The sequence below is a fragment of the Carcharhinus amblyrhynchos genome, chromosome 18 (assembly GCF_965287045.1).
Source record: "Carcharhinus amblyrhynchos chromosome 18, sCarAmb.v2.hapA, whole genome shotgun sequence".
Taxonomy (NCBI): domain Eukaryota; kingdom Metazoa; phylum Chordata; class Chondrichthyes; order Carcharhiniformes; family Carcharhinidae; genus Carcharhinus; species Carcharhinus amblyrhynchos.
In genome coordinates, this window is record NC_137341.1 from 16,709,728 (window position 1) to 16,728,057 (window position 18,330).

The following is an 18,330-nucleotide window of genomic DNA, read 5'->3' on the forward strand; positions in this document are numbered from 1 at the left end:
CTGTTGAAATCTGTACCATGTTACCTCAGAATTATGTCTTTTTTTTATTTTTAATCCAATTCAGTCAAATCAAGTCCAATTCAGAGCCTCAACAAGTGAGGCATTCCCGATCCAACCTGACGAGATACGGCTCTTAATCCCTGCCTGGGGCTTGATCTACATGACCCAAGCTGATTGGAGTAGGCATTGCTCCTCCTCCAAGGCTTGAACTCATTTGCATCTTAGCTAAAAGTCCGAGATGCCGCTTTAAAAATTGCTTCAAATGAAGCTAAAATTTAACCTAATGACTTCAACCAAGCACAGCATGTCGATACTACACTTGATCTTAGCCAAAAGGCCAAGAAGCTTATCTTCCTAATACTATCTTCCAATTCCAAAATGAAAGGAATTCATTCCAAATACTGGCATTAGAAACACCAGAGCTCATTTCATCCTCAAGTTACTTATTCACATAAACTATAAGAATTCTTTTTTTAAGCTGAGGAATGTGCTGAGGGCTGACATGATGGGACAGTGGTAGCACTGCTGCCTCACAGAGCCAGGCGCCCTGGTTCGATTCCTGGCTTGGATCACTGCCTGTGTGGAGTTTGCATGTTCTCCCCATGTCTGCATAGATTTCCTCCGGGTGCTCTGGTTTCTTGCCACAGTCTAAAGCAGGTTAGGTGGACTCGCCATGCTAAATTGCCACAGTGGGTTAGGTGGATTGGCCGTGCTAAATTGCCATAGCGGGTTAGGTGGATTGGCAATGCTAAATTGCCCCTTATTAATGTAAAAGTAAATTTTATTTATTAGTCACCAGTAAGCTTGCATTAACACTGCGATGAAGTTACTGTGAAAATCCCTTAGTGTCAAAAGATGTGTAGGTTAGGGGTAATAGTGGAGTAAATGTGTGGTGTTTCGGGTGTAGGACAGGGGGTGGACCTGGGTAAAAACGCTCTGTTTTGCTGCAGACTCGTGGGACCAGATAGCCTCCTCCTGCACTGTGAGGCTTCTATTATTCTATATGAGTCTGCAACCAGAGCTCAAGATGTAGAGGAGAGCAGCAACAACAAGAATTCCTGAGGGGTCTTAACAGGGTGGATGTGCAAAAGATGTTTCCTCTTATGAGAGAGTCTAGTATTAGGGGCCATTAATTAAGGATAAGGGGTCACCCATTTAAGACAACGAGGACAAGAAGTTTTCTTTTCTCTGAGGATCAAGAGGTGAGAATTGGAGGAATGAGGGTATGAGGCTGTGGGGCATTATAGAGAATGGGTGGGAGAAGGCCCGAGGTATATGAAAACAAGGATGAGAATTTCAGAATTGTGATATTTGCTGCACTGGGTGTCAATGTCGGCCAATAAGCACAGGCTTAATGGGTAAACGAGATTTGGTATTCGTTAGAATACTGGCAGTTTTGGACACTTCTGAGGTTGAAAATTGGTAAAAGGAGGCTAGATAATTCAAGTAACACAAAGAGCAAGCTCAGGTTTTCAAAGCCTGTATGCTGGAGGATGGGAAAACTGATGAAGTCCATGTTTCAAATTGACAAATCAGTGCACAATTTGATTTGCCACACTAAGTTACTCTTCATAGACACCATTCTATATAACTACTCATTAGAAAGAAATTCACACTTCATGACTGATGCCTGCAGTTGTTTTGTATAAGAAAAATTACATGAATTAACACCACTGATTACTTTCAGATTACATAATGTTCATTACCTACTGTCATATTGACTTACATCATCTGAACTCCTCAGTGATGATAATGGCGTCTTCCTTTACAGTGGGTAGCACTGCTGCCTCACAGCACCAGGGACCCGGGTTCGATTCCCAGCTTGAGTCACTGTCTGTGTACAGTCTGCACATTTGCCCCGTGTCTGCACGGGTTTCCTCCAGATGATCCGGTTTCCTCCCACAGTACAAAAGACGTATTTGTTAGGTGGCATTGGCCAGGTTAAATTCTCCTTCATTGTACCCAAACAAATGCTGGAGTGTGGTGGCTAGGATATTTTCACCGTAACTTAATTGCAGTGTTAATGTAAATCTACTTGTGACACTAATTAAACAAAATAATCTTTATTATCAGTTGTGCATAAAATGTACATTAACGAAAAATAGTTTTATAAATAAAAAGATTGATGCACAGCACCTAGATAATTGCATCAAACTAAATTAATTTTTGATTTGCTTTTATAAAACTGCTGTGTCCTGTTTACCAACTCACAATTTTTTCCTTTACAAATGATGGAGAATGTTCAGCATGGAAACAGGCCATTTGACCCATCTAGTTTCTGCTAGTTTTATCCTCAGACTTTACTTTGTTTCACCGTACCAGCAATTTTCCTATTCTTTTCTCTCCTTATGTTTATCTATCTTTTTCCCAAATGCCATCAATGCTATTCAGCTTAACTGCTTCACTCAAGTTCCACCTGCAGCACTTTTTAAAGATGGCCAGCCCACTGATTGTCCTTAATGGGGTCTGTAGCTGGCACTGATGGAAAGAATTAGGGTCAAGTGCTTTTTGGCAACTTTAGTGTGGAATTGGTGGGCTGGTGTCTATATTCTTTTCCCCTTCCCCCAGGTAGCATCTTTGATTATTTGAGGATTACGTAGCCACACCTTCTGCCTTGACTTTACTACACGGAAGGCTGAAGAGGCAGATCCCAATGTCTACCTCATCCAGAACAGGGGATCGGCACACACTGCTGCCATTACTCTGAAACACAGGCTAGCTAACTGAGCTAACCCTCCCCCCACCTCCTAAATTAATATGCTAGAGCAACATAAGCAAAGCATAATATAGTTGTTGGACTTAAATAATGATAACAAGGAGCAGATGTCAGCATCTTATTAACTTGTAGTGTTATAGTGTTGTATTCATTCATATTTTGGAGAAGGAAAGAGTGTCAGCTTTATAAATAATTGTTCACAACCCATCAATAATAACAACTTGAATTTATATAGCAACTTTAACATAGTAAAACATCCCAAGGCGCTTGACAGGAGCGTAATCAGACAAAATGTGACATGGAGACACAATGGAGATATGTGTGTGTGTCTCTCTCTCTCTCTCCCTCCCCCTCCACAGATGATCAGATACTTAATTTTTGAATATTTCCTGAATTTTCTGTTTTTATTGAAGGAGATATGAGGACAGGTGCCCAATGCTTGGTCAACGATGTCATTTTTTTAAAATAACATAGCAATGATAATCCAAATAAAATGTTGTTGGATTTGGAAATTGATCTCATGGACTCTGTTAAATCCTATATAAGGAGCACCAGGAATCTGTATTTATCCTGCAGGTCTGTCTGAATAAACATCCCGTTTTTATAATATTTGGCAGAGATAGCTGGCAATAGCTGCAACAAGGGCGGATGTCTTGCATTGACCCTAGGTGGTTGTAAAGTCTCGGCTGTTAGTGAGGCATGTTTTGGATTTTCTATCTCTACCCTGTTGTCGGGGAGCTCTGAATGGAAGCCAGATGCGTTAGAATCAGGAGGGAGTGATTAATAAGTGAATCACCCTGATGCACTCCCTCCTGCTGGCAGAGCTGGTGAAGAGAATGCTTATAAAAGCAGCAGTGAAAGTTTCCCAGACCTGATTCTGGTAACTCACAAGAGTTGTTTGCGCACAGCAGTCATTTCTTCAGGAAGAACCTCAGGTGGATATGTGGCAGTTACTACGGCACTGTTCCACTGGAAACTGCGGTGACACGATGATACAGTGGTTAGCACTGTTGCCTCACAGCACCTGGGACCCGGGTTCAATTTGGGCCTGGGGTGACTGTCTGTGTGGAGTTTGCACATTCTATCTGTGTCTGTGTGGGTTTCCTCCGGGTGCTCCAGTTTCCTCCCACAGTCCGAAAGACATATTGGTTAGGTGCATTGGCCATGCTAAATTTTCTCTCTGTGTGCCTGAACAGGCGCCGGAGTGTGGCGACCAGGGGTTTTCACAATAACTTCAATGCAGTGTTAATGTAAGCCTACTTGTGACATTAATAAATGAATATAAAACTTATGTTGTACCAGCGGAAAGTTTAAGAGGCTTATGAACAAGATTGACGAGCTTTACTGAGTAAACTTGGATATTTTTGTTCTGAGTCGGCATTACTGAGGTTTGCAACTTTGCCATAAAAACAGAGTGAGACAGTGTTGTCATTAATAAACTCAGAGATGGGAAGCTAATTTCTTCGTATCATATCTCAGGGGAAGGCAGTAGTGCAGTGATAATATCATTGGACTAGTAATCCAGAGACCCAGGCTCATGCTTGGGGACATGGGTTCAAATCCCATGACAGCATCTGGTGGGATTTAAATTCAATTCACAAATCTGGAATTTATAAAAAAAAAGCCAGTCTCAGTAATAGTGACCATGAAACCATTGTCAGTTCTTGTAAAAGCCCAAATGTCCTTTGGGGAAGGCAATTTTTCCTCTGAAGTAGAATCTACAGAAAGAATCAAACTGGATGGATCATCCAGAATCAACCAAGGTGTCAGAAGCAACAATGGCAAACCCAACCATGTCAACTCAGCAAAGTTCTTACTAAAATCTGGGGCCATGTGCCAAAATTGAGAGAGCTGTCCCACAGTTTAGTTAAGCAACAGCTTGATATAGTATCATACCATACAGACCATGTTCCTGACACTACTACCACCATCCCTGACTACGTGCTGTCCCACTGAACGGGCAGACCCACTCTTGGGGAGTTACCATTGACCAGAAGCTGAAGTGGACTTGCCATTTTAATACTGTGGCTACAAGAGCATGTCAAAAACTGGGAAGTTTGCACACCACCCGCCCTCCCACAGCAACACTCAAGAAGCTTGACACCATCCAGGACAGAGCAGCTTACTTGACCGGAATGCCATCCACCACCTGCAACATCCACTCCCTCTACCATCAACACACAGTGGCAGCAATGTGTATCACCTGCAAGATGCACTGCAGGAACTCACCAAGACTCTTTTGACAGCACCTTCCAAACCCTCAACTCTTACCACCTAGAAGGACAGGAACTGCAAATGCATGACACCACCTCCTGCAACTCTCTTTCTCTCTCTCTCTCTCTCTGTGGTGCTGCTTAATCTTCTTCAGTACAAATGTTACAAGTTGGTCAGATCTCAGAGGAAGGTAGTTCCAAAAGAGTCTGCTTCCTAAATCGTAACACTCACTTTTTTGCCCTACCAATTAGATTGCAGTATATAGTAGTCCTTCGCTTTTTTTTGGCTAGTTTTCTCTCTCTTTTTTTTGCTGGGCTGCTGTGACAACCCTACACATTGTCCATTTCAGAAACAAAAGAAGCAATACATTCGCTTAAAATCATGCCAGTTCTGAACTTGGTGTCAACGTTCTTTTCCCCAATTTCAGGTCATGTATATTTTGGAGAGGTTGGGGGTGGGGTGGGGGAGATAATGTGATATCTGTACTGTTTCTTTAAGATGAGGTATTAAACCGAGGTTCTGTTGCCCCCTCAGGCAGATGTGAAAAATTCCATGGCAACATTTTAAAAACGATCGGGGGAGATGGCCCAATACCCTGGTCAATATTTATTCCTCAACTAAAATCATTAAAATAGATCATCTGGTCATCACTACTTTGCTATAACCATAGAATCCCAAAGGATCCATACAGTGCAGACAGAGGCTGTTTGGCCCATTGAGTCTGCACCGACTCTTAGAAAGAGGTTCGTACCCAGGTGTTGGCACTGTGAGGCAGCAGTGCTCATCAGTCTGCCACTATACTGTCCTTTACAGTAGTGCATGTAGCTACTGCCACATATTTGCTTCATGTTGAGCCATTTCCTTGGCAGTTTTTCTGTAAGTGGTGGTTTGCCATTGCCTTCCACTCTCAGGGGCCGAGAGAGGAGTCAGGTCCCAACCAACTACCTCAGCTGGAATAGGAATTGAATCTGTGCTGTTGCCATTTATTCTGGATCACACAACAGCCATTTAGCCAACTGAGCTAACTGGTTCCTATCTGTGGGACTTTACTATGTGCAAAATGTCTGCTGTGTTTCAGATCTTAAACAGCGACCACACTTCAAAAATACATAATTGGCTGTAGGGCACTACGAGATGTTACTGAGCTTACAAAAGGTGCTACATAAAAGCAATTATTTTCATTAGTATCCATTGTAGGTGATAGAAAAGGGTTAACTTGTGCCATTTTGGTTTATTAATTTTTAAATAAAATTTATTTGTTTGATGTTGAGTTAAAGCAAAATGCCCATCCAAAACATAGAGTGTTACTGATGACTTGACTTTTTTTAATTCCAAAATTGGAAGTAGATTATTCTTGCCACCCACATTCACACACCTGCAGACACAAATATCCCCACGGGTAGGTCATATACCTTTTATATTCCATAACAATGAGCTTTCTGTGACAATAAAGATTAATTACTAAAGGCTTCCTCTTGGGACCACATACAAAAGGGTTTGCAAATGTAATATGGACCAACAGCAGCCAATGGGCCAATGCATCACAACCGGCATGAAAATCCATTATCCCATTATAAACCTGAGCAGCATTTGAGCAAATCTGCCTCCAGGACAGCATTAACCTATATACAGGTTTACATTGCTAATAAATATTCGTCATGCAGTTGCATCTGTGTGGTACTCCATGGATCAGAACATGTTAACCAGATATAGTTTTATGCACATGCTGAGGAAATGATTTGGAGTAAATCTACCTCAAGTAATTAGCGAGCAGGCCCAGCTCAGTGCTGTTGTAATAACGCTTCAGGAAATATGTTTGCTGTGTGAAGAATTATTTTTGTTGGAAGAGCATTTCAGGAGTGTGGCTTGGGATTGAAACGACTGAACTCAGAGTGGTATATTGCAGTGAGGTGTAGGCTCATATTGGGCACTTTTCATACATCAGCTGCCATTCGGTTTCTACCACAGATGTGGCTTCATGCCAAGTATATTTGTTCTTTGTATCCTGTAGCTGTAATATCAGAGTGAAAGCTCACCACTTGGGTACTTAATGTTTGGTCAGCAGATTGCAATTCTTCACTTCCAAAACAAAACATGTCGAATACTTATGAGGCAATTATACTTTATTAAGAACAAGAGACATTCAGGAGGTACAAGAAGCATAAGAATGCTGGACCTGCTGAGTTTTTCCAGTGCTTTTCTGTTTTTGTTTCAGTTTCCAGTATCTGCAGTATTTTTGCTTTTATTTTGATAATCATACAGTGCTTTATCTCTTGGATGTCTTTCACACAATGCTTTGCTTTGAAATGTGGTGACTTAGGTAAGTAACTGTAGCAGTCATTTTGTGCATATCAAACAACTAGAAATCCATAAAACCATGGAATCTTACAGCACAGAATGAGGCCGTTCAGCCCATAGTGCCAGTCATAGAATCATAGCATCCCTAGAGTGGAGAAATAAGCCATTCAGCTCATCAAGTCTGCACCAACTCTCCAGCAGAAAGTACCTATCCCCATAGCCCCATGTATTTATCCTGCTTATCCCCCTAACCTACACATTTTTGGACACTAAGGGACAATTTAGCATGGTCAGTCCATCTAATCTGCACATCTTTGGAATGTGGGTGGAAGCCAGAGCACCCGGAAAAAACCAATGCAGACACGGGACAACATGCAAACTCCGCACAGATAGTGACTCAAGGCCAGAATTGAACCCTGGTCCCTTGCGCTGTGAGACAGCATTGCTAACCACAGTTCCACCATACTGCCCCTGTGCTAGTTCTTTCAGAGCTATCCAATTTGCTTCGCCCTGGTTCGTTCTTCACAGTCTTTTTAAGTATATAACCACTGCTTTCTGAGTTAAACCTAATTCCACTTGCAGGTACTGCATTCCAGATAATAATTCTTTGTTCAGGTGATTGAGGGATGAATATTTGCTAGAGCTGCTCCCTCCTCTGCTCTGATCGGTGTGATTGGATCTTGCATGCCTGGTGGAAAAGGCCTTGGTTTAATGGCTCGGATCCAAAGCATGCATCCTATTTACCCTTTCCCTGCAATGCAGCATTAGCGCAGTACTGCAGCTTTAGGTTGTGAGATCAGGACCTGAAGTGGAGCTTAAACTCACTTCCTTATGACTGTGATTGGCCTGTTTCCAATAAAGCCAACTAACAAACTACGGGATCTTTTTAATGTTTGATTTTGGAAAGTCTTAGTATATGAATCATTTGAGTCATGCTTTTTCTAATTTTAGGTGTGTTTTTCTCGAACCCAGGGATACCAGGAATTGATGCAATCATGCAGTGAATCAGACCGCACAATTTACAAGAAAAGATTCTGGCCATTTATAATTGGCATTGATATTTTATTACCTTTCATACCCCAGGGCGTTGTAAAGTGCTTCCCAAGCAAGGAATTACTTTTGAAGCATAATCACTATTGCTGTGCAGCACAGCCAAAAACCTACCTTAGACCAATTTCCAGTTAATCTGTATTGATGCTGTTAGTTGTGGAATAGATTCTGGTCAGATTGGTCAAAGTAATCATAGACATGTGATGCAGATTACAGAAACAAAACAAGATGAGGGATTTGTAGATGACACTAAGAATTGGGAAGACAATGGATGTTGGCATATTAGATGAGTGAGATAGAAACATAGAAAATAGGAGCAGAAGGAAGCCATTTGGCCCTTTGAGCCTGCACCGCCATTCGTCACGATCGTGGCTGATCGTCCAACTCAGTAGCCTAATCCTGATTTCTCCTCATAACATTTGATCCCATTTGCGCCTAAGTGCTATATCTAGCCACCTCTTGAATACGTTCAATGTTTTGGCATCAACTACTTCCTGTGGTAAGGAAGTCCACAGGCTCACCACTCTTTGGGTGAAGAAATGTCTCCTCATCTCTGTCCTAAATGGTCTATTCCGAACCCTCAGGCTATGACCCCAGTCCTGGATCCCTCCACCAAGGGGACCATCCTCCCTGCATCTCCCAGCCAAAGATTTCCAGTGTAATCAGGTCCACGCCAGAAATCGGCAGGAAGCTGACTTCAGTATCGTGATTTAAATTTCATTAGGCCAGCAATGGGAGGTTGCGGGTCTGGCCAGAAATCGAGAGACTGGCAGTGCATGCGCTGACCTCTGCACTGACAGATCAGTGCATGAGTAGTGCTGCTGGCCGCTTGGGTGTGAATAGGCCTCGCCCCCAGGTTTCCAGAGTGAATCGTGCTGAGGCACTCTGTGATAGAGAATCATTCTGGATATCACACTGAAAAAAACTAATAGGATTTACTCCCATTTTCCCACAAATTGGGGGCTTAGAGTTTTCTTGGAAGAATCCCAGCCATTACATTTTGCATTGATTGCTGAACTTTAAGGAGGTGGTTTCACTATCAGTGCTGCTTCACAAAGGTACTTTCAATGCATTGCTTTCAAAAAAATAATCCGTGGAAATCAACTGTCTTTTTGCTCTGATTCTATTTTGTTTTTAAATTTTCTTTAAACTTTGCTGAACAAACAGTTAATTTATTGGATTGAGAGAAATCACTGAACCTTTCGGTATAAAAATGTAATAGCGAGAGTGGGGGTCAATGGGTGCTATTCGGATTGGCGGTTGGTGACTAGTGGGGTGCCCCAGGGGTCGGTGCTGGGGCCTCAGCTATTTACCATTTATATAGATGATCTGGAGGAGGGAACCGAGTGCAGGGTGTTGAAATTTGCTGATGACACCAAGATTGGGGGAAAGGCAAATTGTGCGGAGGGTGTGGAGAGTCTGCAGAAGGATCTAGATAGGCTGGGTGAATGGGCCAGGAAATGGCAAATGGAATTTAATGTTGGCAAGTGTGAGGTGGTCCACTTTGGTAGGAAGAATGGTAGGAAGGACTATTACTTACGTGGCGAAAAACTGCAGCAGGCGACGGTGCAGAGGGACCTCGGGGCCCTTGTGCATGAGTCGCAAAAACCCAGCTTGCAGGTGCAGCAGGTGGTCAGGAAGGCAAATGGGATGCTGGCCTTCATAGCGAGGGGGATTGAATATAAAAGTAGGGAGGTCTTGCTGCAGCTGTATAGGGCATTGGTGAGGCCGCAGCTGGAGTACTGTGTGCAGTTTTGGGCGCCGCACCTGCGCAAGGATATTTTGGCCCTGGAGGGAGTGCAGAGGAGGTTTACTAGGCTGATACCGGAGTTGAGGGGATTGAGCTATGAGGAGAGGCTGAATAAACTGGGCTTGTACTCGTTAGAGTTTAGAAGAATGAGGGGAGATCTCATTGAGACGTATAAGATGATGAATGGGATGGATAGGATAGAGGTGGAGAGACTCTTCCCGCTCAAAAAAGACAGTAGGACTAGGGGGCACAGCCTCAAGATAAAGGGGAGGCGGTTTAGAACGGAGTTGAGGAGGAACTTCTTCACTCAAAGGGTGGTGAATCTCTGGAATTCTCTGCCCGTTGAAGTGGTGGAGGCTGCCTCGCTAAATATTTTTAAGAAGCGGGTTGATGGGTTCTTGATAAGAGAGGGGATTAAGGGTTATGGGGAGAGGGCGGGAATGTGGAACTGAGCCACGACAGATCAGCCATGATCTTATTGAATGGCGGGGCAGGCTCGAAGGGCTGGATGGCCTACTCCTGCTCCTATTTCTTATGTTCTTATGTTCTTATAAGAATACGCTCCTCTAGCCTGCTCTGCCATTCAATAAGATCTGATTCTGGCCTTAATTCTACTTGTACTGTCTGTATTCTCACTCCCCATAATCCCTGACTCCCTTGCAGGTCAAAAATCTGTCTTAGTCTTACATACATTCAATGACCCAGCATCTCTCAAGTAGAGAATTTCAAAGATTAATGCTCTTCTGAGAGAACAAGTTCCTCCTCACCTTGGTTTTAAATGGGAGATGCCTTATTTTGAAACTGTGCCCCTTTGTTCTAGAAGGGGAAACATCCTCGAAGCATCTACCCTGTCAAGCCCCTCAATTTATTTATATTTCAGTAACATTATCCCTCATTCTTCTAAACCTCAATCAGTAAAGGCCCAATCTGCTCAGCCTTTCCTCGTAAACCAACTCCCTTCATCCCCAGAATCAACCTAGTAAACCTTTTCTGAACTGCTTTCAGTGTAAGGAGATCAAAACTGTACATAGCACCCTAGATGTGGTCTCACCAATGCAGCAAAATTTCCTTATTTTTACACTTCAACCCCACAGCAATAAAGGCTAACTTTCAATTTGCCTTTCTAATTACTGCAGTACCTGAATGCTAACTTTTGATGTATTTATATATATGAAGACATCCAGATCCCTTCACACTGCAGTATTTTGTAGTTTCTCTCCATCTAAATAATATTCTTTTATATTCTTCCTGCCAAAGAGAACAAAGTTTCCCACATTATACTGCATCTGCCAATTTTTTTGCCTGTAAGTTGTTTAAAATTAGAGCATAGGGCAATAACAGTTTGGCCATTGCCATACCTGTGGTTAGTAAGTACTTTGTTTAAACAATACTGATGTAGGTAAATGCAACAACCATTTTGCATGATGTGATCTCATAAACAATTTATGACACGAATGATGATATATCCTCAAAAAGGAAGGACTTTATAGAGTGCATTCAAATCCCCAGGATGTTACAAAGTGTTTCATGGCCAATAAATTATTTTTCAATTGTTCTAATATAGACAAAACCAACAGGCACTTCATGTTAATTTATTTTCGGTGCTGTTACTTGAGTTATTTTAATGTTGAACAGGATAGTGGAAGGAATTATTCAGTTAGTGCCATGGAATCATTTGGATTCAGGCAAACAGGGGGTCTTGTGGCGCAGGTGGATAGCATCAGTACCTCTAAGCCAGAAACTCAGGGTTCGAATCCCACCCCAGGACGTGATGACCAAGGAAGGTGTGTTCGTAATGCAGCCAAACAGGTTGGTTGTCAACCTGCAAAATCCTTTCACTATGCAGTGGCAGTTAATAAGAGTCAGAGAGACTTCTGGTAAGCCATATTTGATGCGGACTGGCACTCTGAAACTATTGGCCTCTGACGACAGGCTTGCAATCTGTTCTGGGTAAAACCTTGTGATAGGAACAGATGAAAATCTGTCTTATGAGCCACTGATGCACAAGGGAAACAACAATAGAGAAACAGGACATGAACAGTTCTCCCAAAAGATTAGCATTGCACTGGCATATAGCCTTAATTTCTGGAGTGGAACTTGAACCCACAAACTTCAGAAGTGTAAGTGCTATCAACATAACCAAACTAGAACCTATGTTTGATGGCATTACTGGGGGAAAGAATTTCCCCAGGACAGCAGGGAAGAATTTCTGTTCTTCAGATAGTACAGTGGGATCTTCAAAATATAACCTTGGAACAAGCAGCCTGTCATTCAGAGGGCAGCATTTTTGACAATGTGGCAGTCTGTCAACATTGCACAGATGTGTTGCTTTAATCATGTAGTCAAGACCTGTTTCTGACTGTGAATATCTTAACCAATCACACCCTCATGCCTCCACAGAATTCTCCTTCTGACTTTTTGAAACCTTTTTTATGCATTAAAAATGTGGTTGGGCCAAAGAGTCTCTGTTCTTTCTCACACAAGGAGTGCCGTTTCAGTCTCAATCCTTGCTGTACATGCCAGTGCAAGTCAATCAGCTCCCATGCTAGCTCATATTGGATATATATTGTACAGAGTTTAACTGTGTCTCTTCCATCTGAGTTAAAAGATTGTTGGTTGAAGCCTTACTCCAGAAACTTGAACATAAAATCTAGGTTTTTGTCCCAAGTGCAATGCTGATGAAGTGCTACACCAGCATAAATGAGAACCAAGGTCTCCTCTAATGTAAAAGATTTGACTATGCTATTTTGAAGAAAAGCAGTGAAGTTCTTCATGGTTTTCTGGCTAATATTTATTCCTTAGCTAACATCACGAAAAGAGCTTTGGTCATTATCAAATTGGTGTTGTGGGAGCTTGCTTGGTGTTGGCTGCTTCATTTCCTACACTACAGGAGTGATTATACTTCCAAAGTATTTAATTGGTGATACTTCGGGATGTCCCTGAGATTGTGAATGGTGCTATATAAATATTCATTTTCATATCCATCTGTTGATTTTTTAGGGCAGGAGGTACATTTCTTTGAAGCATGGTGGGTGGAATCTTGTTGAAGTGTAAAGGTCTCATCATCAAGGGAGAGAGCAAATGAGAGGCCCACACTGCCTCTTTTTGGGATGGCCTGCCGAACCACATGCCAGTCGGGCAGTGGTGAGGCCACCAATGGTTCTTCCACTGGAATCAAGCCCCCAGGGACACAAGTCCTGCCTAGCAAGCGATGCCAGAAAATCAGAGGCAAGTGGCACTTGTGCTCAGTTGCATCATGGAGTAGGCCATGGTTGTAGTCAGAACAACATTCATCACAAGAATTACAGAGAAACCCAGAACAAAGCTGCTATGTGGGGGTTGGTTTCATTGGGTGCAGGTCGTGAGGAGAGGGGGCTGATTTCTGAAGCAAAGGCCAGTGGGCTGGATCTCAGCAGGCACTCCCATGCCTGACGTTCAGTCATTTGATCAGGCACTGAATGCCTTTGATTGAAGTATCTTTCCCCAAGTTGGCTATGCGCACCACACAGTGACAGGCTCGTCTACAGCTAGGTTAATCACAGCGCTGGCAGGATGGAGCCCTTAAGTGCCTTTAATTGGCAGGTTAACCTCAATTGGCAACAAGGCAAGAAAGTTAACCATGAGCCTGTCTGCTCAGAACTTTAGTTGGGTGGAGGCAGGAAGGTGGCAGGTTTCCAATATGTCACTATCCTGCCCAAATGAATGCCCCTCCCGTCTCATCACCGGTGAGATTACAAGATTCCGCCCATTGTTACTGAGGGCTGCATTAATAATTTTGACAAATTGCTCAAACTATCCTTCAATTTGTAAGAGACCATAAGAGTAATTTGTTTTGCCTGTGAAACTTAGTTGTTCACCTGCACTGCAGTTTGTGTAGACAACGTTAAGTACCGAAACCTAGTGTGAAAAGTTTAAAAGTTACAGTTTTGCATGTGATGCCAAACCACAATGTTAATATAAACCTCTTGTTCTGTCCTCATTGAGGTTATCTTTGTACCTCATGGTGTGAGGTGCAGTACTGAATCATCACTTTGCATATTAACACTTTATTGTAAGAAACTATATAACTAGTAGAGTACCATTTGAAATAAGAGAGCTTTGCAAATCACGGAGTCATTTTACCTGTATCTGTCTCTGTGACCTCATTGCAGAAGAACAACATTATTGAAGTAATGAGTAGTTAACATAATGGTCCTGCAAAGGAACCAAGTGCATTGAGTAGATTAGTCTATGTCTGCATGTGTTTTGGTGCACAGGGGACTTTGCAGTGAATGTGTTAATCAGAAAGCCTCCTTTGTAAGAATCCAGTTGGTGTCCATTGGGATTAAACGTTCTGGCTGCCTTATTTGTTTTAGGAACTGAGTCCCCCTTGTGAGACATTTGCACAACAGTACCGGAGAGTAATACCTAGCTCAGCTACAAAGCATCAAAAGATTCAGCATCTCCAGCTTCCAATAGACAATCACACTTTGGAAAAATGACATGAGCTCAGAAAAAGCACTTTACATTCTTACGTTAGTCTGAACCGATTGTTTCTGAATGTGCACGGGTGTGTTTCTGAGAGATGCGGTGGGTAGGGGGCAGTGGTTGACTTTGTTGTTGCCTGATTGGAAAAAACTGCCCCTCTTTCCAGGGGTCCAGACATTGGTGTCTGCAGGCAAAGGCAAACAACGTAATCTCATATTCCTCTTCCAACCAATGCTCATCTTGCGACCACTGTAGTGGGTTGGATTTGAAACAATTATGAGACAGAATACAGGAATGAGATAGAGAATTTGGTGAACTGGTATGGCAACAATAATCTCTCTTTCGATATCAACAAAATGAAGGAGATTGTTATTGACTTCAGGAAGCATAAAGGAGGACATGCCCCTGCATATCAATGGGATGAAGTAGAAAGGGTCGACAGCTTCAAGTTTTTAGGTGTCCAGATCACCAACAACCTGTCCTGGTTCCCCCATGCCAATGCTATAGTTAAGAAAGCCCACCAATACCTCTACTTTCTCAGTAGACTAATGAAATTTGGCATGACAGCTACGACTCTCACCAACTTTTACAGATGCACATAGAAAGCATTCTTTCTGTTTGTATCATAGCTTGGTATGGCTTCTGCTCTGCCAAGAATGCAAGGAACTATAAAAGGTCATGAATGTAGCTCAATCCATCATGCAAGCCAGCTTCCCATCCATTGATTCTGTCTACACTTCCCGCTGCCTTGACAAAACAGCCAGCATAATTAAGGAGACCATGCCCCCTGGACAGTCTCTCTTCAGTCTGAGGTCACTAGGCTGATACTGGAGATGAGGGGGTTGGACTATGAAGAGAGGCTGAATAGACTGGGTTTGTACTTGTTGGAGTTTAGAAGGATGATGGGGGGATCTTATAGTGACGTATAAGTTAAAGAAGGGGATGGATAGGGTGGAGGTAGAGAGATTCTTCCCGCTCAGAAGGGACAGCAGGACTAGAGGGCACAGCCTCAAGATAAGGGTGGGGGGGGGGCAGTTTAGAACGGAGTTGAGGAGGAACTTCTTCACTCAAAGGGTCGTGAATCTCTGGAATTCTCTGCCCGTTGATGTGGTAGAGGCTACCTCGCTAAATATATTTAAGACACGGGTAGATAGGTTTTTGGTAGGCAAGGGAATTAAGGATTATGGGGAGAAAGCAGGAAAGTGGAACTGATCCACTTCAGATCAGCCATGATCTTATTGAATGGCGGGGCAGGCTCGAAGGGCTAGATGGCCTACTCCTGCTCCTATTTCTTATGTTCTTATGTTCTTCACACACCAACCGACTCAAGAACAGCTTCCTTCGGGAAAAAGATACAAAAGTCTGAGGTCACATATCAACCAACTCAAGAACATCTTCTTCCCTGCTCTGTCAGACTTTTGAATGGACTTACCTTGCATTAAGTTGATCTTTCTCTACACCCTAGCTTTGACTGTAACACGACATTCTGGACTCTCATGTTTCCTTTTTTGTGAACAGTATGTTTTATGCATTTCCTTAGAATGCAAGAAACAATACTTTTCACTGTATGTTAATACATGTGACAATAATAAATCAAATTAAAAACCAGTGGAAGCCTTTTTGGTGAAATCCGGGCAAGATATCCTGAGATACCCTACTCATTCATTGCTGCCACTTCAGCAATATAGCACTGACACATTCCAACACTCTTTTTCTTTTCAAGTCAAAATAAAACCTATTAAAGTTTATGGATAGGTAAAGCTGATGGTTCATAAGTAAAGTACTGGTATATATTTTGTTCTTCTGCATATTGCGTAACATTTCTCAGAGTCTGCAATACAATGAGGAATTTGCAGCTCCTGATCGCTGGCCAGCAATTTCTGCTGGTTAGAAGTACATGCATGTTTATTGCATGAGAACAAGAATAGGTCAGGCATTGGTTCCTCCCTCTCTCACCTACAATCAGTTGACATTTACTTTCTTGGCTGACATGTGGAACTGGGTTTAGATAGGTGCAGGATGGCTATAACTACCAATGGAGTAAAAGAGAATCAGCATTTCAAAGGTTGGCAAAGAAAAAGGTAGAAATACTGTTTGTGCAAACCAGCGCATCAAATGCTGAATATGCTACTGCTAAACAATATTAAACCTGAAAAGAAATCTAATCTCCACGTGAATTATTTCACACTTGGTGTTGTTTGTCATTGCATAAAACAATTACATTTACTCTCTGTGATGCAGTAGGCAGTTAGTGCATTAATGATCCACAATGCTTTACAGAGTGAGCACAGAGCATTTGTGTAGGGTACCCAACTTTCCCCAACTTCTGTTGAACAGCTGACATCTGATGTTGATTTAATTCCTCTGGGATTGTGGTGTGGCACACTGTCTCTTGTACATTGCCAAGTTTTATGACTGGACCAGCTCTGGGTCAAACACACATCACTTTGGCAAAGAATGCTCTCCGAAAGCGTGCTGATTTTGTATGTTGGCCTACGGTTTGAGAATTACTTTTGACTGTTTTAGGAAGACAATTCTCGATTCAGGCTGCCCCACAAGCTGTTATGATTCCTGGTGGACCTAATTAGATAGATTTTTGAATTTCTGTTCCAAGTGTGAAAAAATTGACATATAAAGCGAATGCAAGTTAAAGGCAAAACAACAGTTTTTTTTCTGATCATTGATGTTTCTGGAGAGCCTCTGGGTATGTGAATTGTGCCAGTGTGCTCCAGGAAGATTCCAGGTTTGAGATTTAGATAACCTGTGCTAAGTTAGTGCAAAATTAGGGGCCATAGATATCAGATAAATCCAAATAAATAAATCCAACAAGGCATTCAGGCAAAACGTCTTTACCCCAAAATGATGAGGATGTGACACTTACTGCCAGAAGGATTACTTGAGGCAAATATATGGATGCATTTAAGGAGATAAACACATGACAGAGAATGGAGTAGAAATAGAGTTTATTACAATAGTATGTGATGAAGTTCATGGTGTCAATGTATCAGCAAATGCATATTTTGGCAATTGCTTTAAATTAATTGTCTTAAGACAGGTGTGATTATTGGCTCAACCTCTGCAGGGATATAAATGGACAAAGCTGGAACAGTGGGGAAACCATAAGGAACTGTATGAAGAATAAATTTGCTGAAGGTAAAAAGCAGGCTGCCATATTATCTCTCCACCATATATTTTAAATATAATTAACGGTGGGGAACATCAACAGTTGGGTAGAATGACCCATTTCTGTGTTGTTAATTCTACGTATGTTTACTGATCTCAACCAGAAATTTGTCACAAGTAAGTGAGCTTAAGCTTGGCTTAATGCAAATACCACAGATGATTGTTCCACAATTGCCTTTGCCACCCTCGTCATGAACTTCAGTTCAGTTGGTTTAGTCTTGACAAGGCAAAAAAAGCATTAAAAAATCAGCCAGGCTTCCAGCTGCCCATCATTATTCTTGATACCACTGGAAAGTGTGGAACTCCTTGAGGACATTGTACCAACTTGATAAAGATGGCACATGGCTTCCTAGTACCACTAAGTTCTACATGAGATATGGCAGGGTATGTTAGTGTTTGATGCAGTAGCGTGTGATAAGGCTCATGGGCATCTGTGTATCAGCAAGGGTATACTTTGGCAATTACATTGTTAAGCTAATCACCTTATTAAAGACAGGCAAAGATTATTGACTCAACCTCCAAAAGAGTGGAGCTTGAATTACTTGTGTTTATACAGTTCCCGCTATGATCTCAGGGTATTGCAAAATGCTTTACAGCTAATGAAGTATTTTTGAAATTAGTCACTACTGTAATATAGAAAATGAGTGAGGAA

At 42.2% G+C, this 18,330-nt stretch overlaps 1 protein-coding gene and 1 pseudogene across 2 annotated transcripts in view; one reads left to right on the forward strand and one right to left on the reverse strand.

The window, feature by feature from the left end:
* Nucleotides 1–18,330, forward strand: part of lmf1 (lipase maturation factor 1) — a 538,909-nt gene that overhangs the window by 348,713 nt on the left and 171,866 nt on the right. The gene's annotated exons all lie outside the window — the stretch shown is intronic.
* Nucleotides 200–349, reverse strand: LOC145355195 (U2 spliceosomal RNA; annotated as a pseudogene).